At 33.7% G+C, this 22904-nt stretch overlaps 1 protein-coding gene across 1 annotated transcript in view; it reads right to left on the bottom strand.

The window, feature by feature from the left end:
* The window catches only part of LOC128218036 (uncharacterized), a 93887-nt gene that overhangs the window by 30022 nt on the left and 40961 nt on the right, over positions 1 to 22904 (bottom strand). The gene's annotated exons all lie outside the window — the stretch shown is intronic.

The raw sequence follows: 22904 nt of genomic DNA, 5'->3' as shown, positions 1-22904 counted from the left end.
AACGATTTTTCATTTTCTCCGTTTCATCCCATTTAGCGGGCGTACCACACACCAAAAACAGTTTATTTACTAGAATGCCACCACCACTTGCCAACATCACGCAATACATAAATTTGAAAACTACTGATGCAAATTTTTGAGCTTGGATAACTTAAAAGCATCTTTCAAGCGTAGTTTGTATATTAAGTTCAGTTCAATACACACTAAAATTGTTATACCATATATATACACACAATAAACTAAGAGTAACAAATTGTAGCAAGCCTATAATGTTTATCCTTGAAAAAAGAAAGCATTTCTCTTTTCAAAAACTGAGAATGATAATGCGTCCAGTTTTTCACATTTTCATTATTACAAGACATCAATGTACATGTATTAAACTTAATTATATAAAAAATAATATATTCTATCTACATAGTATTGTCTAACTTTATCATACAAATAACAACAAAAAGAAAGTGATATCCTGTCTCTATGATATATTTACAATGATGACAAGCTTTTCTTAAGTGGGTTAACCAAATAACATGGCAAACATAATCCAAAGATTTCAACATCGCCAAGCATTTATACACATTTTTGTTTTTGTTTTGGCATATGTAGACTTTTAATCAATAGTATATAGAACGCTTGCATGAACAGATATACAACGAGAAACGACTACAGTCTCCTTAAATTGATTGGCGCATTGCAAGTAAATCGAGGTACAGAAAGAAACTATGTACATGCACAGTTGCTCACAATAATTCTGACAAAGTTTAATAATAATTGGTTAAAAAGAAAATTGAGTTTATGACATGGGGAAATATTTCCTAAGATTTGACCTGAGGTTACCAATATTCACAAATGTTCAAGACAGCATGTAGACAATTATTCTGCCAAAGGAAACAATTGGATAAAAACTATTGACTTTATGATATGGAATAAAAAAATCTTTAACGCAGAATTGTTAATGCCCGCTCGCCCGTACAACCACCTCCCGTCCGCCCGGGTTTCGCCATTTTATAACCCGTATTTTTTCTTGAATAAAACGGCTTAAAAGTAAAGCAGTCTTCTGTACACTCTCAAATGAACCGCGTCCATAACTTGTATTAGATACAACAGTTTATTTTGATAATCAGCATATTGACAGCATTATTACTTCTGTAAAGAAGGTTCTTTGTTCCATACAAGCTCACAATTGAATTTAAAAGCACTCAATCCATTTGGTCTTTCCTACTTGAGGCGAATCCTTGAATATGCATCTGTAGTATGGGATAATTGTACTGATCAGAATATGAAAATCAGCACTCGAAAAACAAGTATAAGGCAATACAAATTGTTACGGGACTTACGCGTCTTTTGTAACCTTATTTATTTAGAAATGGTTTGGAATGTACTCAGATAGAAGAACAATGCAAACACTCATCCTAGTATATAAATATTCTCAGGAGAACTACCATCTTACCTATCACAGCTCCTGCCAGCGCCAGTAAATAATTACAGCCCATCTATTCTGCTGGGAAAATCTCATAACATCAAACAGACACCTAGAAATCTCAAATCGATTAACACTTCCCTCTGCCCTTTCATTGTGGAACGAAATCGATCTAGCCTCCACACACGTCTTACAAGGGGAATTTACAACAAAGGTTTTAAGGCCTTTTTTCACTGAGGAGAACGCCGCTGTTCGGTATATAACAGTCCCAACCAACACAAAAAGAACGACACTAGTGGCTTATCTTATCCTTATTTCTCTACGGACATCACGTACGTATCCAATCCCTCACCCCTCCCAACCAACTCCTCCCCTTCATCTTGTTTTCTCCCTCTCACTGTGTCTCTCTTACACTAACAGTTTTCTACTTATGTTATTATTATATCTATTGCTTCACATATGCTGTGAAATTTTACAATTAATAAGAGTAAGTCGCAGTTAAAAAAGAATAATTAATGCTTGAATGTGCTCATATAAAATATGAGTTATTTTGGAAAATGGTCGTATTTAATGTTGGAAAAACAGATCTGAACTAAAACGATTGTTAAATTCAACTCCTTCTGTTTCTCTGATTTCTTTATACTACAGTGTGTAAATATATCTCCATGGAATTATATAGTTTAAAATCAAAACGCGGCTACAATAAAGAGGTATCAATTACTCATGGGGGGTCTCGGAGCTCCATACATATAGAGCTTGCATAAGTTGCAGTCATTTGATGGAGAACGAATTTTCATATTTTATTGTATGACAAACTGATATAATAACGTGGATTGTTTTTGCTATAAAAAACTAGCGAGAATGCATGCTTTATTGCAATAGAATAACAGAGCACTGTAAACACTAATACGAGTATGTTATATTTTTGCCTACACGATTTTATATAAGTATGAATAGTAACCAAGATCCTTGAATATTTTACAAACAATATATGAAGTAACTGAATACACCACAAATTAACAATATGGTCAATAAGTCTACGAAATGCGTAGCTTTTAAGATGGATGGAATACCTAAACTTCCAATCACAATCAAGTATATGTCATAGACGAACAAACAAATCAATATGTTGCAAGGAAAACGAAAGAACTGAAAGTGAATAATTCATTCCGTACCCAACTCATAAAAGTTTTTTTCATACTTGCTTTTTGGAGAGGTATTATGTAACATACATTTCAATCTTACTGCATGTAACAATTGCATCCGCCATATTTTCAACGGTTTTACGTTTTTGACAAAACTCTTCTACGATAACTTTATCTGAAAGTGCAGAAAGTAACCAGAGCACGGTAATTGGATCCTATTGGTTATTGGCGTTACATTACTTTGACACGACACCAGGCAAACCAGTGACGTCGATGCTTATGTCAAAGTCAATGTCTGTCCTTTCCTACATGAAAGGGTAGTTCTGATGACATGCATAGAACAACAAGCAAATCAATCTACGAACAATTAGCTTAACGTTCTAAAGCAATAAATCCATTGTCAATTTGGACCAGCGTTTCATCATTGAAGTCAGGCTCTATTGAATTTACAGTGACTTGGATTACGCAATGCAACTTCTGTCGATAAGAATTTAGGGTTGGTAGGGTTGAATTTTGTAGTCTTGTAAGTATGCAGGATATACAAACCACGTCAGTAACACAATATATAACATCCACGTCGTTATTAATAATCACAAACCCATTTTATAAGAAGCTGTACGCGTTAATGCTATTTCTTTCAAGTTTACATGTGTGCCAACATGCAAATGTAACAAGTGTTGATATTTCGTTGTGTACAGCTTGGCCAAAGGTCGGACGGTGCATTTTGGTATTATACGCATACCGTTTCTAATGTTCATGAATTAACCACATTTTACAGTATCTGTCGCGTCGACACAATATAGCATAGTCGCGTCTCTACATGTTTTTATTTTTTTTACGAAGATTGCATTAACAAACCAAATTCCTAGCTTTATCCTTAAATGAACTGCTGTTCCAAGAATAAATAAGTTTTTAATCAATCGGTAATCTTCTTAATGCAAACGGTCTGTAAGGCAATTCTATGAATAAAAAACGTCTCAAAAACCATTCAATATTCTAGTCGTTTATATATAGTGTATATGCACTGTTCTATTTGTGGTGTTTTGTGCTCTTCTTCGATGTTTCTTGTTTGTGATTTTTTTTTGTTTTTGTGTTCTATGTCTTTGGCGTTTACCCAGTGCCATTAAACCGGGTTTATGTTTAAACTTTTTGCTACTGAGATTTTTTCTGTAGTTTTTCACATAAGTATTAACACTTCTTTAAACGATAATACATGTATTTCGTAAATTTATTGATTTGTTTATAAATATGTTCTGAGTGCAAATACTTGTCATTTAGCGTTTCGCAAAATAAATCTGAATTGATATTAGGGTTTCCGACGAAGAGAAATGAAGATGCTTAAAGAAAACACGAGTAGAGCTCGTACTTTTAATAGCGTAGACAACATCGATTTTTTAAAAATGCATGTTCTAAAACATGCAATTATTCGAAAAGGTTTTTATTTTAATTAAGTGAAAGGTTTTCTGACTCATTACTCATTGTTTGCATGAGCATTTCCACAATTTGGTCATCTAAGAATGCAGTGTGCAATATAACCCTTGCTTTTGAATTTATCAGTTATGCGTATTTAAACAGTAACATTTATCTTCAGTTAAACACTTCAATACAACAAAAATGCCCAGATACATATATAAATAGATAAATATATGGCTACAATTTCATTTTACCAACATTTATGTATTGTGGAATGGTGTCAGAATTCAGTACCACCACAGCAACAATGATGGGCCCAGAGATTCCCACCATCCGTAAATAACCACCAATGACTAGTTCGGTGTGTTCAATATCAGCTAATAAAAAACTTAGGCATGGGCTCGAATGTGTGACCCTCGGATTCACTGCCAATGGTCTAACCAATAGACAGATTGACCCACTACTGGCCAGACGCCTTGGTCACCATATGCATGCAATCCGACGAGAAACACAAAAATAGGACGTGCATTTCGCCATTGGATTTCAAGTGCTGTACAAATAGTAATGTGATAAACTGCATTCTTGGCATTGTATCGAAAGTGGAAGTAATAAATGTCCATTAAATTAAGGAGTAATTGACTTCACAAACTAACATTACAGTTCTGGTTTTCTAAAACAAACATGAGATGGATACTGACAACTGTTGTTAATAAAATCATGCAATGTTCAAACTTCACATTTACTGTATCAGTTATATTCGTAGACCTTAAGAATATAATATTACAATGAATACTACAGGGACGGGCCAAGAAGTAAATAATTTATCTTGTTTCGAGGGCACAAAATACAGTGATGAGGGATACTGAACGTACAAACAACACTTACACACCACACGTGCATCAACATAGCTTTGTCATAGGGTTACCGCCTATGAACGGTCATCGAACGACGAGCACTCTATGGGTTTACAACGTGTATTACATTGCCACACGTATTATTGTAGCATTACCAAAACTTTTTATACTGCCACACAATAGGAAAGTATGCACTTCGGTCGTTGTTTATTTACATGGCTGGCTTACATCTCTAACAAATGTAAGTCAATCAATACTTATACGAATAAACTTGATAGAAATAAATTATATGTTATTGTTTGTACAGTTTAAATACGTGTATACCAAAATTGCACATACGTATATTGAATAAGTATACACCAGTCCATTGTGCCATAAATATGTAATAAGAATTACGTGACCACTATCCAGTAATTTCCCCGCAATTGGTACCCACAATAGCTACAATATGCTACTCCGTCTCCAAGTGTATTGCCTAATCACCTCATAAAGGCATATATAGTTTTCTAGATGAGAGCAAACAGCTGAGCCGTTCTACTTATTTCTTTTGTTTTAAGTTTATGATGAAATGACATGAGAGTGTTTTGCTTATGAAAGGCTTTCCCTCGCTTGCGGGTCAAACCCATACAGCGAAAAGAAAAAAAAATAGGAAAGGAGCAATTTGGGGCTTTGTAAAGGCGCTGATTTGGACCTTAGCTCACACTTAAAATACGAGAACATGGCAAAGGAGAGGCATTTCATAACCTCACATTATCTTTTAGACTTTAATCTAAATGCACCTGTGATTGCACTGCTTCAGAAGCGAAGCTACTGAATGTATTTGATTTGTAAATTCACTGAATAAAATGAGTAATTACCTTTGAATTACTTATAACTGTGTTTGTCATCAGAAATCATGAACAGCAATATGATATAATGTATACACGATTATATTGGTGAATCAGTTAAATGCATAATCGTTAAATTATTTGGGTGTTTTCTAAAATAATAAAAAGAACAACCTACTACATGTTTGAGAAGAAAATAATGAATCAAAAAAATGTTACAGAGAAATGTTGCGTTTATGACTTCATTTTCAACAGGCGAAAGGCGGGATCTCGATGGCCCTGATAGGATTCCGTAAGTAATGGCATTCCATTCGCCAAAAAACTATTTTCTTTCTCAGGGAAACTTCTCTTAAGTAAACTGTTTTTCTATTTAGTGTTTAACCCTTTTCCGTACTGATTCCAAATTCTCTGCATGGCTGGTACACACATAGTAAGTCTTTCCATACTTGTTATGCATATCGTGATAGTCTGCTAATGATACCAAATTTGAACATCAGTTAATGCAAATATTATCCAGAATAGACCAGATTAAAGATGCACTCTTACTCCCAAATAAGATTTACCACTATTATTACAATTGTTTTAATATACAAAAAAAGGATGAAAAAAGTGGAAAACAATGGTTATAATGAATAGATACCAAGTTTAATTTGAAAGAAAGATGCAGAAAACACGGTATTTCTACCTTAGGAGACGATAGTAGATCACAGTAAATCTTTTAGCATTCACCAATCATTTAATATTTCTGCATTTTCAGCTAATAAAAACATGGTTAAAATAATGTTATCAGTAAAAGAATATTTTCCATAAATGCATTATTTAGTAAGTAGTTAAAGGTTTATCGCTCTAAATTAATGTTTGTTGTACTGTATATGTACTGATTTTGAATAAGAGTGTCACTTTAATATCCGTCCTTTTCTGTTTTGCTTGTTTGACAGATATTCTCAGACTGACGATTGTGTGCTTATAAATTTATGAGAACTTGTTGGCAATCGTACAGAAAGTACTCTTGCTTTAACGTACCATCATACGTAAGAATCAGTTTTGGTGAACATAAATATGTAAACGCCAAACTGTTGAAATGTTCTGTTGTTTATGTTGATATCTACATATTTTAAGCAGTTTAGAAAATACACAAAATTGTAATCAAATATGCACATAGTTTAGGTTTATGTTTATACTTATGACTACTGACATTGTTTCTGTAGTTTTTTTATAAATGCTGATACGGTAAGTAATATATTTTATTTCATTACAGCATTAATCGAACGAACAGATAGTATGGTAAAATGTATATGTGTAATTTGAGCAATTAGTACTGCTGTATATCTAAACACTGCAAACTTGTATTCTCCTGCCACACGTTACCAGCTTGTATTATCGTGCCACACGTTACCAGGTTATATTATCCTGCCACACGTTACCAGCTTATATTATTCTGCCACACGTTACCAGCTTATATTATCCTGCTACACGTTACCAGCTTATATTATTCTGCCACACGTTACCAGCTTATATTATCCTGCCACACGTTACCAGCTTATATTATCCTGCTACACGTTACCAGCTTATATTATCCTGCCACACGTTACCAGCTTATATTATCCTGCCACACGTTACCAGCTTATATTATTCTCCCACACGTTACCAGCTTATATTATTCTGCCACACGTATGACTATACCGTTACTAGCTTGTAGTATACTGTCAAACGAATAACAGCAACACTATCAACTTGTTATTGATCGTGTGTATGCTTCTGGGCAGTTTGATTTGCAAATAAAATTTAACATGGCGGGCAAAATATATTTCTTCAATACTAAAACAACAACAACAACAATGTTCAAAGAAATGTGTATAAGTCACAAGTAATTTCCAAAAACGGGCCAAATAAGATCCCAGGCATTTAACAAAATACGTTTCTTGTTTAATGATGTGAAACAGTTCGGAGAGCGTATAATAGGCCTAGTATCTCCTCACTGTGATAATTTTATAGTACTATATATATTATATAAATTATATAGTGTTATTTATTGTTAATTTTGTAACTATGATATTGTATTTGACCACTAATCTATGAATTGTCATGATATGTGTATATATGCACAATTCTTGTATCCCATGGGCCTATGTCCTTTATGCATTTGAAATAAACTATGAGAGCTTCATTATTATAACGCATACTTTTGCATATTTTTAACCGTGAACTGGCCAATATAATATGGCCAACTGAGCAATGTCTGTAGATTTGATTGTATCTCGTCGTTTCTCTTCTTTATGCTGGTTAAATTACCAAATCAAGTTGCTAGCATTATCACGAACTAAAATGCTCTTCCAAGAAATATTGAAAATATAATCGATAGGCATTTTTAAGCAGACGTTCTGTAACGCAATTCAATTAAAACAAACCCGTGCAATCAGCATATTGGGAACATTAATATCTCTGTGAAGAAGGTTCATGGTTCCATGCAAGACCGTTAATGTCGTCGAAAAGCCTCAATCCAATTTACCTTTCCTACTTAATGCCATTCATTAAATATGAATATATAGTATTTGATAATTGTACTGAATATGAAAAAGAAAAACACTCAAATATTACTTGTTTTATTGTTTTTATTTTTGCGTGGATCAATGACAATCGAGGAATTTTCATTACTTTAAGTATATCGATTTTGACAAATGCACCACAGATTTCCATTTTCTACAAAGACTTAACTGTCAACCTAGTTTTAGTAATAAAAGGTAGCATATACTTGGTGTTTTCATTTTTTTGTTCGGGCCATTAATAATTGAGAATTATTCAAATTTTATGTTCATTAATATTACCATAATCGATGCAGATGAATTCACAAAAACACCAAATAAATAAGAGTCCTATTTGATGACATACAGGAAAAGGTATTACGCGTGTTGTGTCAATTGAAATTTGAGAAGTTGGTTAAGAAATTGGTTGGATGTCCTTATCGGATAAGAAGAACAATGCAAAACTCAGTAATGTAAGTATTATCACGGATAATTAACATATTACCTATCTCAGATGTCTCCGGTGCCAGTAAGTAATAATAGCACTAACATTATGCAGGGCAAATCTCGAAGCACTAAATAGCAGAGTCGATAAACAATACCTTCTGCCATTTCATAGTGGGACGAACTCAATCTAGTCACATGTTTAAAGGGCCTATTTCTTTAACTGCTCACTATTCACGGTCCGAAGACAGAACCTTTTTTAACACTAAACATGTTAAGACATTGAGCACTTACAAACTGAGTTAAGGATGTACAAATCTTTCGGATAATTATAATATTGCTACATGTAAATTAACGGAAAACAAGAGTCAAGGAGGTACACTTTTGTAACACACCATAGCAGCACCAGGAGCACCGCACCCCACCACCTCCCCTCCCTACCGAATCCCCCTATTGTGTTGTCTCTGTTTCTATGCATGGACATCAAATTTGATTATAGGCCACAAATTATGAATAGGCGTAAGAAATGCAAAACATTAAAATAGATGGAATATCTTAACTTTTAATCACAACCATGTGTATGTTGACGCCGTGCAGACAAAACATTCGGTTGAAAGTAAAACGAAAGTAAAACGAAAATGTGGCAAATACAATTAAATAATATATAACTCATACTATTCTTCTTCTTTTTCTTGTGCTTTAGAAGGAATTTTATTCAGGAAAAAACATCCGTCATCATTTCAGCGGTTTTAAGCATTGACCAAAACTCCTCCGATGAAACCCTTAAAAAAATCGAAAATCCAGAAGGTAACCAAAAAAAAAAACGGTAATTAGATACTATTGATTATTTGCGTTAAATTCCTTTGATCGCTTATGTCAAATTCAATGTCTGTCTTTTCGTACATGGAAGGTTAGTTCAGATGACAAGAATGGAACAACAAGCAAATCAATCTAAGAACAATTAGCTTAACGTTCTAAAGCAATAAATCCATTGTCAATTTGGACCAGCGTTTCATCATTGGCTCTATTGAATTAACAGAAACTTGTATCCCGCAATGCAACTACTGTCGATAAGATAGGCTGGTAGGGTTGAATTTTGTAGTCTTGTTAGTCTGCAGGATATACGAACTACGTCAATAACATATAAAACATTCACGTCATTATTCAAAATCAAAACAATATCTTAAGAAGCTTGAGGCGTTGAACCTACATGAATTTCTTTCAAGTCGATCGATTTGTGTGCCAACATGCAAACGTTTGTTAGTTTATAAATGTGTAATCAATAGGCAATTTCCTCGATTTTGACGTTCTGTTATGAAATTCAGTGATAAAAACACGTCTCAAAGAAAAAAGAAACATACAAAACACTTGCATAAACGTCTTTCATTTTTTAAGATATGAATTCAATGCAAACAATTGCCTTTGAGCTGTTTGCAAAACTAATCAGAAATGCTGAAGACGGAGACAGAATTAGATGATTGTGATACGTCATTGCTAAAAGAAACTCTTCTTCAGTATTCCGTTGCAAACAATAATGCTTTTTTTTTTATCTCATCCTAATTGCAAGTGGCTAGGTGGGTGGAATATACACTACGCTATCTAACTGAAGTCTTTATAACTTTCCATATCATTGCATGTCTCGAACTGATAAAAATAGGTTTATTGCTTAACCATGAGTGCATTACTTCCTAAATAAAGCAATATATAGAAGTGTGTATAGAACAAACAGCTAATTAATGCAACGCATTAACAACACAAGATTGTTACGTTTTTAATGAAATTGTTTCTGCTTAATAAAGACAAAACTGCAATGAAACTAAATTACGCCAAACCTATTCGCCAAACATAACAATAATAAAAAAGGAGCAATCTGTGCCTCTGAAACAGTAACCACTCTCTGCATGTCCACCCAAGGGTAACTCGTGACACATGACATGTATTTTATAACAATGCTATGTTATTTGGATTTATCACTAGTTAAGGGCTTTCCACAGTTCAACATTAGGTGGAGATGGTCAAACATTAAAACGTTACACTGAAGCATAAAATAACTTTAATAGGTCTGTGTTTAGTACTGTTTACACGGGGAAAATTGAAGATTTTAATTTGCTGTACTCTTTCCGACTAAAGAAAAACATGAGAATTTGACATTGAATTACGCTTGTTTGTCTTAAGACAATATAGTTATACCAACATATCGCACACCATTTTAAAGGTAATTGACTCTTCTTTCCATGTCACTTATTTAAAAATGGATTGTTTATATATTGGTTGAGAAATTCACATAAAACTGGACTCTACCGTGAAATCGGGTAAGTTTGAGTTACATACCTTGTTTCTTTTTTGTATATCAAAGACACTAAATATCTTCAGATGTGTTGTTTATCTCATTGTATGTACCCAAAATGGTTTTAAACAATATTTTAGTGACAAACAATGATTCAGATGCCTGCGTATCATATATGCCTTTCTAGATGCTTTTTTTCTATGAGCAAACGTTCTTTCTCCAATGTTTCGCTTTTTTCCCGAAGATTTTTCACATTTAAGTGTTTTTTGTATAATACCAGCCAGGAGTGACAGTGATTTTTGAATTATACGCATGCTATTTATATTGTTTGCCGAATGCAAGTTATCATGAACTTGCCACATTGTGCAGTTTCTGTCGCGTCGATAGAGTTTTGCATCGTCGCGTGTCTGCAATTTCTCATTTCTTTACGAAGGTTGAATTACCAAATCAAGTAGCTAGCATTATCCCGAATTGACATGATCGTCTAAGAAGTATTAAAATGTAATCAATAGGCAATTTCCTTAAAGCAGACGTTACGCACTTCTATGAAAAGAAACCGTCTCAAAGAAGAGTGTAACATTCTAAACACTTCCGTAAACAAGTCGCAAAGAACAATGAATCATTCTTAACTCTTGCAAAATAATTCTCAAAAAAACAATGAAATATTTTAAAATCTTCCATTAACAATTCTTAAAGAACAATGAAACATTCTAAATTCTTCCATTATCATTTCTTAAAGAACAATGAAACATTCTAAAATCTACCATTTACACTTCTCAAAGAACAATGAAACATTCTAAAAACTTCCATTAACACTTCTCAAAGAACAATGAAACATTCTAAAATCTTCCATTTACACTTCTCAAAGAACAATGAAACATTCTAAAAACTTCCATTAACACTATTCAAAGAACAATGAAACATTCTAAAATCTTCCATTTACACTTTTCAAAGAACAATGAAACATTCTAAAAACTTCCATTTACACTTCTCAAAGAACAATGAATCATTCTAAAATCTTCCATTAACACTTCTCAAAGAACAATGAAACATTCTAAAATTTTCCATTTACACTTCTCAAAGAACAATGAAACATTCTAAAAACTTCCATTTACACTTCTCAAAAAATAATGAAACATTCTAAAATCTTCCATTAACACTTCTCAAAGAACAATGAAACATTCTAAAATCTTCCATTTACACTTCTCAAAGAACAATGAAACATTCTAAAAACTTCCATTAACACTTCTCAAAGAACAATGAAACATTCTAAAAACTTCCATTAACACTTCTCAAAGAACAATGAAACATTCTAAAAACTTCCATTTACTCTTCTCAAAGAACAATGAAACATTCTAAAAACTTCCATTTACACTTCTCAAAGAACAATGAAACGTTCTAAATTATTTTCTCAAATGTATGCAATTTTAATTTAGCGTTTTGTCCTACAATTTACGACCACTTGATTTTGTGGGTTCAACATAAGCTACTCAAAAATTGCTGAGGAGGAAGTTCGAACCTGCGACCCTGAATTGACTACCAAGAGCCTTACCAGTATACAATGGATCCATCGTAACCGTAGCATATATAGAACAAGACGAAGTTAATTCCACATCCAATAAGCCGTACGGCCCATGAGGACAAACAATATTGACAATGGTTCATACACATGCATGATTAGGTGAAGGCACACAATAATTGTTTAAGCAATGCTCTGAAGAAAAAAATAAAAATGATAAAATTAAGCTGTATAAGATCGCATATACCGAAATTTACTTTTATGGTACTGTAAACGTCACACTTGAATTTATAAAAAAATATTTAAAAAGAGATTTCATAATGTAATAAGATATTATGATGATTGCATGCTTAAAATTATAACAGTTAAATTATTTAAAAAAATCTATCGTTTGCATCTGTTTACAAATTAAGTGTGTACATCTGTTTACATATCTCACCATTTATAAGTATACGTAAAACTATAACATTGAAACCAACTCGTTTTATACAGTCATACTTGAGCATTCCTTACTCGTTGTATACTACCGCAGGTATAACTATAACATAAATGTATTACGCTACTTTTGAAAGAAACGGTTGTAGTTCATTCACATGGGTGCGTAACCTCTCTGTTAGATGAAATTTAATCAACATTATATATATATATGTGTGTGTGTGTATTTATACGAATAAACTTTAAGAATATACGAATAAAATGTATATGAATAAAGAACATGCTTTCAATACAATATCTTATCATATGCGGTTTTTTTAGATTTAATTATTGTATACCAAAACTACACATACGTATATTCATTTTAGTATACGTAAGTTCATTGTGCCAACGGGGCCAGAATTATCGAATATGATCTGCTCTACCCATATTGTTAACGTTTTTGATAATTTTGGTGGAGGGATTTTGTACATACTCTCGCCTGCGGGTCAGACCAAGACAGCAAAAGGAGCATTTTTGATTTTATATAGTCGCTGATTTGGACACCTTAGCGCACAATAAAAACACATCACAAAGGACATGTATTTCATAACAACACATAACTATTTGGACTTGATTTTAAATCGGTCTGTGAGTGAACAGGTTGTCGAAAAATGAGTATTTGCCTTCATTGTCTGATTTATATAAACAAGTATGCATTCGGATACTAATACCATTTTTTGTCATCTAAAATCATGTTACCAGACAGTTCATACAGCAACATGATCTAATGTATACACGATTGTAAGGATTTAAAACCTTACATTAATTTATCCGAGTATCAGGTAGGACATTATAGTTTAAAAGTCGTAGTTAAATGCTTAATTCTTCAGGAAAACGTCAGATGCTCCTATTATTTTGAATAATGATAAAAAAAAACGGACACTTGTTTTTTTTTTGTTTTTTTTTTATTGAAAACGTTGAAACACAAGAGAAAGCGTAGTGTAGTAAATCAAATAAAAAATGGATTCGCCGAAAAGAATTATTTCCCTATCGAAGTGAAACTTTTTCTATCATGCGATTAACCTTTCACCGTACCTTTTCCAAAGTCTATGACAAGCCTGTAAAGATGCAAATAACGTGTGTATGACTATTACGCACATAGTTAGAATATCCATACTAGTTATGCATATGGTGATCCAACATCGTCTTCTACTTCTTCCAAAATAATACATACGTTAATGCATTTTTTTTTCAGAATATGAAATATGAATAAATGTCCTATTCTGCTTGTTTGACAGATATTCTCAGACTGACGAATGTTTGCTTTTAGATCTCTGAGAAGATTTTTGCCACCAAACGTTCACTAAAACAAATGGATACATTTTGGTTTACATAAATATATGAGGGCCTTACAGTTGTAGAGTTTTGAAAAGTAGAATATATTGCAAGCAAATAATATAGTATTTTAAGTTTGTTATGGTAAATGTCAATTGTCATGATTGATTTACAAAACAGTCATACTTTTGATTGTATTCTGTTTCACTGAAGCCGGATGCAAACAAAATAACATTATGATTAAATGGGTACGTTTGACAAAAGCACTGACGACTTGTATTATACTGATATACGTATATATGCCACAGCAAGGTTGAATGGTACTGTCACACCTATATTACTGCAACACGGAACACTACAACATTGTATTAAATTGCCACAAATATTGCATTACAAACGTTTAATATACTGCCACACGATAAACATGGCATTATCAACCTTTCTCTTAATGTCATTTATATGAATACAGTATATTACCGACATTTGTATCATAATGCCACATGCATAACTATATCATTGCGCACTTGTATTCCACATGTACACCTGTGCGACTATAGCATAATCAGCATGCATTATGCTATAATTTCACCAACATATATAACATTATTAACAGGTACCATACTGTCAAATATAATACTATAAAATTACCAATTTTTAAATGCTAACCCACGTAAAACTAAAGCATTTTCCACTTGTACCCATGTGTACCGTACTGCCACATCTTTAGTTTACTGTCATACGTTTTTATAGCATAACGAACTTGTATTACATTGCCAGACGTATAACGTTTGGTTTACATTTATTAATCATTGATATTATGACAATGTTTCGTATATTGGGTGAATTGTTGGCATTGATTTGCTGATTTTAGAAATCAAACTAAATCAATTTACCAATGATAGACCTAGTATAAACACATGCATTTGTTTGTTGTAAAGCTTGTGAGCAGTTTCATTTACCAAAAAAATAGAACATGAGGGGCAAAAAATTATTTCCTCAATACTACAATGTCAATCAAATATTTCAAATAAAACAATTGTAAAAATAATCAGAATTGGGCAATTGAAGATCTCTGGCATTTTACAAAATACGTTTTCTTGTATAATGATGTGACAATTTCGAACAGCGTATAACCTCCCTATTCTGGTATCCTAACGCATACGTGTCCTATTATTTAATTGTGAAGTGTCCCATGTTGCCAATGTGTGTCGCTTAAAACGCATCTTATTGTCGCGTGTCAGCAATTTCTCTTTTTTTACTATAGTTCAATTACCAAATCAAATCGCTAGCATTATCCTGAACTGAAATGGTATTCTAAGAAGTATTAAAATTGTAATCAATAGGCAATTTTCTTAAAGCAGATCTCCGGTAACGCAATTCTAAGAGAACACCCTCAAACACAAGAACAATGAAACATTCTAAACACTTCCATAAACGTCTCTCATTTTTAAGATATGTTCTCAATACAAACAATTGCTATAAAGCTGTTTGCAAAACTAATCAGAAATGGTATGGTTAAAACAATGCTTAAGACGAAGATAATTTTAGATGATTTTAATACGTCATTGCTAAAGGAAACTCTTCTTCAGTATTCCGTTGGAAAGTATACACTTCGGTTATGGCTCATAAACATGGCTGTGAATTATCATTGATACATGTAATTTAATCAATATGCATACGAATATGATTTATACGCATAAAGCACATATTTTTCATACTTCAACAACAGTTGTCAATTAAAATATTTGCATGTTTTTGTGTGTTTGTCAATTCATCTTCTGCTACAATTTACCATTGATGAGTGGCTAGTTGGGTTGAATATACGCTACGAAACAATATCAAAGTATTATTTTCTTATTTCTCAGATCATTACATGCCTCGAACTGATAAACTAATAAAATTAAGTTTAATTATGTGTCTATTGGCTCATTTAAAAGCAATATTAAGTATTTAGTTTTCGTGCTACGCATTTACAAAACAAGATATTTACGTTGTTAATAAAACAGTTCCTATGAGACTCATTTAGACACATTTGATAAATATAACACTAGGGAGAAGCAATTACGCCTTTATAAAACAGTAGCCACCTTCTGCATATACTCCCACGAGAAACAAATGACATATGAGATGCCTTTCATGACATTGCTATATTTACATATATTTTTGGATTTCAAGGTAAAAATATTTGTGATTGAATTCATTCTTGACATTACCACGGAGGTGAAACTTATGAATGTCAATTGTTTGGTGGAGGGTAACAATCAATTCACGGAAGGAGTAATTACCTTCGCAGACTAACATTGCAGTGTTTTACAGGTTTACATAAATACGCCGGAGTTGGATACTAGGCTCTTTTTAAAACAAAAAAGCATGCAAAGTATAGTGGAATGTAAGCATAACGTTTCTTTTACCGTTCAAGGCGGTAGCCCAAACATTCTTAAATAAATATATTATGATGTGTGTTTGGTCTGTCTGTGTTGCTTTGTATTGTGTGTCCCTCATTTAATATATTCGAGCCTAGCCTTGTTACTCAAAACAAAGTCCTCGTAGAGTATTGGCTTCCGGGCTTGGTCCGGGCTTGGTCCAAAAGTTTACATTGTATTATTATAATGAATCTGTGTATCAGTTTTGTCCTTAACCTGAGGGAGTCGAAGTTAAATACAGCATGTTACTAGAAGACACAAAATGATCCTTATCTTATTTTTAATATTGATGAATATACAAAACCGTAAAACTGAAATCAGATTCACAATATATTTATTATATAAGACTCTTTAAATACATTTTTGTCCTATGAGCAAACGTTTCCTTTGCAGTGTTTCGCATAATTTCCAATTCCAAAGCATGGACTCGCTTTATCTTTAATAAGGCTGTAATCATTCCAATGTCTCAAAACTTATGCATGTCTAATGCACATATAGTTAAAATTTCCATACTAATTATGCAAACAATCCTGGATTCATTTGTATAAGCGAATATTTGAGCTTATTTCTGTACGATTGCCAAACCATTCTCAGAAATCTAAAAGCAAAAATTCGTCAGTCTGAGAAAATCTGACAAACAAGCAGAAAACGAAAGGACAGTTATTTATCTAAGATTTGCATTAACTTCTATTTTAGTACCATTAGCAGACGATGATGGATCACGCTATGTACATACATATATAAGAGCATTACAGTTGTAAAATGTGTGAAAAAGCAATGTTTTGTAATCAAACAATCACATATTTTATGTTTGATACTGTGTCAAGTGACAAGATACTTGTTCATTAACAAAACAATTTACATCATTAAAAAGTAGAAATATTATATCTTTCATACTATTGTAAGAATGCATTCTATTTCACTTCAGCAAAAAAAAATGCAAGTTTAGCAAAAGCACTGGCGACTGCTATTATACTGCTATAAGTGTATCTATAACAATGCAAACATGTATTATGCTGGATTGCAACACGTTACCAGCTTGTATAATACTGCAACACGTATAGTTATGTCACTACCAAATTGTATTGTTCTGCAAAAAGTATGACTACAGCATTACGAACTTAAGCTATATATATATAAGCATTGCCATCTTGTACTGTAGTATATTGCATCCTTTAGGCCAAAAATGGTTGTGTCTACAAACATCTCCCAAAAAAATAGGTAGGTAGGCATAACAAATATTTTTGGTGAACAGGGAGTCAGGGACTTTGTACCAAACCGACCTACAATATGTTGTATCACTAATGTAGCACATCTAAAAAAGAAATGTTCAAATTTTTAGGAAATTACAAAAAGTAATCCACACTGAGGCCAAACGATGTGTAGAGTCTGGGAGGAGATAAGGTCGATCGGGTTAGAGGATACTGTGCACCTTATAAATGTAGCCTTCCTGACTTGTGAAATAATGCCACATATAAAAACAAGAAAAAAATTGATGCATAGCATCAAGTCGGCGCAATAAAATTAAAAGAAAAACGTGCATGTAGATAACCAAAAAAATGGTTATTATTTCAATGATAATATGATGGGTATACATATATGTTCGAAGGACATTATGGTTGATAATATTGTTACAATAGTTTAAGCCCGGAATTATAGAAGTTCTGTTTTTTCCAAGCTAATCCTCCGGTACAAACTGAATTATACCAAAAATAAAGACGTTTCTTCGGAAGAAATAGAGTCAATGGTCTTACATACATGGATTTCAATAGCATGAAATTCACCTTTAATTTGTACCGACATGTTATGTGAATTCCTGGCTTTATATATTGTATATGTTTTTGTAAAAGAACGGGGATAAAAACATACTATACATTAAGAGGGAGTTATCTGGAGTTCATTCTTTCGAATGACATTTTCAAAACAAACAATTTAGCTCATTGTTAATTTTTCAAAACTCGCCTTTTTGCTGTCGTCAAGGGCGATTACTGCGTATGAGGTTTAGAAACATAAAAGGATATTGTTATAGTACCGTGAAACCTTCATCAATTTGGGAGGAAGTTGGTATCAATCGGAACACATCGACCTGTATCTAAGCTTGCCGGAGATGGCCGAGTTGTTATAATTGAGTTGGTATTTAAAATCAAAATGTTCAAAATGATAAGCAGGGCTATTATAATTTAAAGTTTCATTATCAATTAAAGTGTAAAGTTTTATAACACATACTAAACTTCACATTTTATCATGCACCGTGGAAACTATTGAAAGCATTGTTCTGCAATTTTATGAATTAGTCCCTTAGTTGGAATAATTCTAATGTAATATCAAATATAGTCGGCGCCCAGAAGGGCGCCGACTCATAATAAAGCATTATCAAGTTAAATTGTACAGACACACCCATTACTATCAAGTACCTCGTTAGACAGTTTCTATATTTATATACAAATTGAGTCCGTGCTAAATATATGTTATAGGTCGCCTCGAGCCTAGAGTCTTTGTGTATTCTAGGATGTTTCTGGGTTTAATTCATTTAAAAATTGACAAATTTGTTGTCATAAGCATCGAAAGTGAGGCTTTCGAAAAGTAATCCTTAGTTTTCTGGTACTTTTTGAAGGCTGATTATTGTTATCTTACTCAAACTCTTTCAAGATCAAATGTTTTCCAAAAACAACAGTTAATTATTATTAAAATGACATCTTCATTAGATGATTAAATCACTTAAAATTGTAAAACCGAATTTTAATTATAACAATTAAATAAAAAAATTGCTCAAAAAACAGTACAGGATAAAAAAAAATAGGAGCGACAAGCGCATTGCTACCGATGCAATATACGCTGTGCCGGAGAAAATTAATATGTTTTGACCTTATTGTGATCATGTACATTTTTTTAAAGTCAACTTCGACACGTTACCCTTATCCCTTAAAGCTTCTCCAAAATACACAATTGGTAGTCAAACTCAACTCATCTCAATTCACTTTTGTACATTATGTTTATATTCATATTTTAAACAAACAAATTTATCAAGAAACTAAAAATACTTTTAAGTTCATGTCTATCTTTACGGTGAAAACAATGAAAAGTATTATAAAGTCGAATATCACGTTATGCCTTTCATTACATTCAAACAGTTGCATATACACAAATTATATCGCCTCAAGAGTTGTTTGCATATCACATGCTAGTATATAACTGTGAGCTTCGCACCACGAAGTGCTACCTAGACACCAAGACTGTTTCTCCTTCCATTGACCGTATAGGGAAAGGTTGACGTGAATTTCTGTAGCGCCAGCAAAAATACCCATCCAACTATCACCTTCATGATTGCTGCATTCATAAGCACTGTGAAGTTCTGTAACAGTACTTTAAATGTTCTAACAACTCCTGAAAACAGCTTTTTTCAGAAAAGAAAAGCAGTGAGCTCAAAGTATTCAGCCTTTGGAAACCATGATAAATTGATTACACACTGTAAAATTGGCGAAGAAGATTAAATACTGCCAGAGTCACAAATACTGAAAATTCCATATCTGTATTCAATATGATGTTGCTATTTATATACTCAAGTCTCTTCTGGCTTACAATTTTCATCACCAATTTATTCCTTTTTTCAGGTTAAACTTTTCTGTTTATGCTTCACCAAACATACTAAATAATGAATGAGTGTATTGATCGTCGCACGGTTATCTTACACGGAAGGTAAGTTTGTAGTTATTATTGTGTTATTCGATTGAAATAAATGTAATTACGCGTGCATGATGGAAAAGGAAGGGAATAATAAGATCTCAGCGTGCGTTATTGCCATTTGTCTGATTGGATTCAAATTCAATACGTCGTATCCTCTCCTCGTTACAGGAACATGCTTATATCAGCTCTAAAACTCCTACAACCTACGAGTACGAAATACTTACTGGTATTGAAGTTAATCAGACAGCTAAAAGAAATTTATAAATCAATAAATTCCTTAAGTATTTGTATGCCTACCTCTAGCATTGGTATATAACGAGATTTACTTGAATGGTAAGTGATAGGAGGCTTATGACGGATTTCAGTTGTATATGAAGATTGCTATCAGTTTGCAGATATCGTTTTTGACTTGGCATAAGCGCGTGTTTATTGTTCAAGTAGGGGCAAGGTTGTTCAATAACATAATTCCCACCCGAACCTTAATATTAAGTCGCTTCAACCATGTGATATCAGATGTAAAATGTCCAGATGTGGGGACTACTATTTGCTGCCCGTTGTCACACATTCGTTTTTTGTAGGGCATTATTCCTTTGTTTCATTATTCCTACTGCTCAACTTCAAGTTTCAATTTTACTTTTAGAGGAAAATGGAAAAGGAATTGAGGAAAAAGTACCTAACATGGGCTGTCGTGGAATTTACATGTACCAACATCGTCGTTTGGGATATTTTAGGTAAACTCGATCAACCTTGGTTTCGTAAAGTAATTGGGATACATCTACTTTCAGCTCTAAAACCATGGACTGTACTTATAACTGATAACCTCAGCCTGACCACCATGCCCATGGACTGTACTTATAACTGATAACCTCAGCCTGACCACCATGCCCATGGACTGTACTTATAACTGATAACCTCAGCCTGACCACCATGCCCATGGACTGTACTTATAACTGATAACCTCAGCCTGACCACCATGCCCATGAACTGTACTTATAACTGATAACCTCAGCCTGACCACCATGCCCATGGACTGTACTTATAACTGATAACCTCAGCATGACCACCATGCCCATGGACTGTACTTATAACTGATAACCTCAGCATGACCACCATGCCCATGGACTGTACTTATAACTGATAAACTCAGCCTGACCACCATGCCCATGGACTGTACTTATAACTGATAACCTCAGCCTGACCACCATGCCCATGGACTGTACTTATAACTGATAACCTCAGCCTGACCACCATGCCCATGGACTGTACTTATAACTGATAACCTCAGCCTGACCACCATGCCCATGGAATGTACTTATAACTGATAACCTCAGCATGACCACCATGCCCATGGACTGTACTTATAACTGATAACCTCAGCATGACCACCATGCCCATGGACTGTACTTATAACTGATAACCTCAGCATGACCACCATGCCCATGGACTGTACTTATAACTGATAAGCTCAGCCTGACCACCATGTCCATGGACTGTACTTATAACTGATAACCTCAGCATGACCACCATGCCCATGGACTGTACTTATAACTGATAAGCTCAGCCTGACCACCATGCCCATGGACTGTACTTATAACTGATAACCTCAGCCTGACCACCATGCCCATGGACTGTACTTATAACTGATAAGCTCAGCCTGACCACCATGCCCATGGACTGTACTTATAACTGATAAGCTCAGCCTGACCACCATGCCCATGGACTGTACTTATAACTGATAAGCTCAGCCTGACCACCATGCCCATGGACTGTACTTATAACTGATAACCTCAGCCTGACCACCATGCCCATGGACTGTACTTATAACTGATAACCTCAGCCTGACCACCATGCCCATGTGTGTTTTGGTTACAAAAATGATCAAATGTATTACATATAAATACTCTAAAACTTGCGTGCGGCGTCAGAGTGTTTCAGAAAGTTTGATTGAAAGCTTGCTATTGATTACCATTTATTTATATCAACTGAATTCATCTTCTTGCCATTTCCATTAGACCAATCAGGTCTTATTATTGTGCTACAAACTCCGGATGTGGCTACAAACAGCCTCATTTCATATTGGAGATTGGAATGTTCCATAGTTCCATACTTATTTTGGAAGAATAAAAGTCGAAATGATATTCCCATAATCTAACAGTATAACGCACAAAATAAGTTTCCATCATGATCGGGTGCATTTCCATCAACGATGCACTATTTGGCCAGTGGATCGTAAACGTACACGTGCATGCTATCCTGTGATATAAATTTCCTGTTCTGTCCGCTGTATGTTTTCTGATTGAGTAAAGCATTATTTTGATTCAATTTCCAAATCGATTCATTTTATTCCATAGATGAAAGATGTCCCATTTTAAATGCTACAGCTTGTTTCAACGTCGACTTCTTTACAGAACATCCGTTTCGCTTATTCTCTCGTACACAGTGAATCAATCGTGTCATTTAAGCTTGCTTAATGCACGATTCGGACTTAAAATGCAACAAAATATTTTTCCAATTAAGAGAGTCCGATAAAATAGTCTTCTCCAGGGAATTCATACCGTTTGTGAATAGAAAGTCTGAAGAAATTCGAAATGTTTTGATTAAACATAATCATATTTCC

The sequence above is a fragment of the Mya arenaria genome, chromosome 14, assembly GCF_026914265.1.
Source record: "Mya arenaria isolate MELC-2E11 chromosome 14, ASM2691426v1".
Classification (NCBI taxonomy): Eukaryota; Metazoa; Mollusca; class Bivalvia; order Myida; family Myidae; genus Mya; species Mya arenaria.
This window is presented reverse-complemented; position numbering and strand designations above follow the sequence as displayed.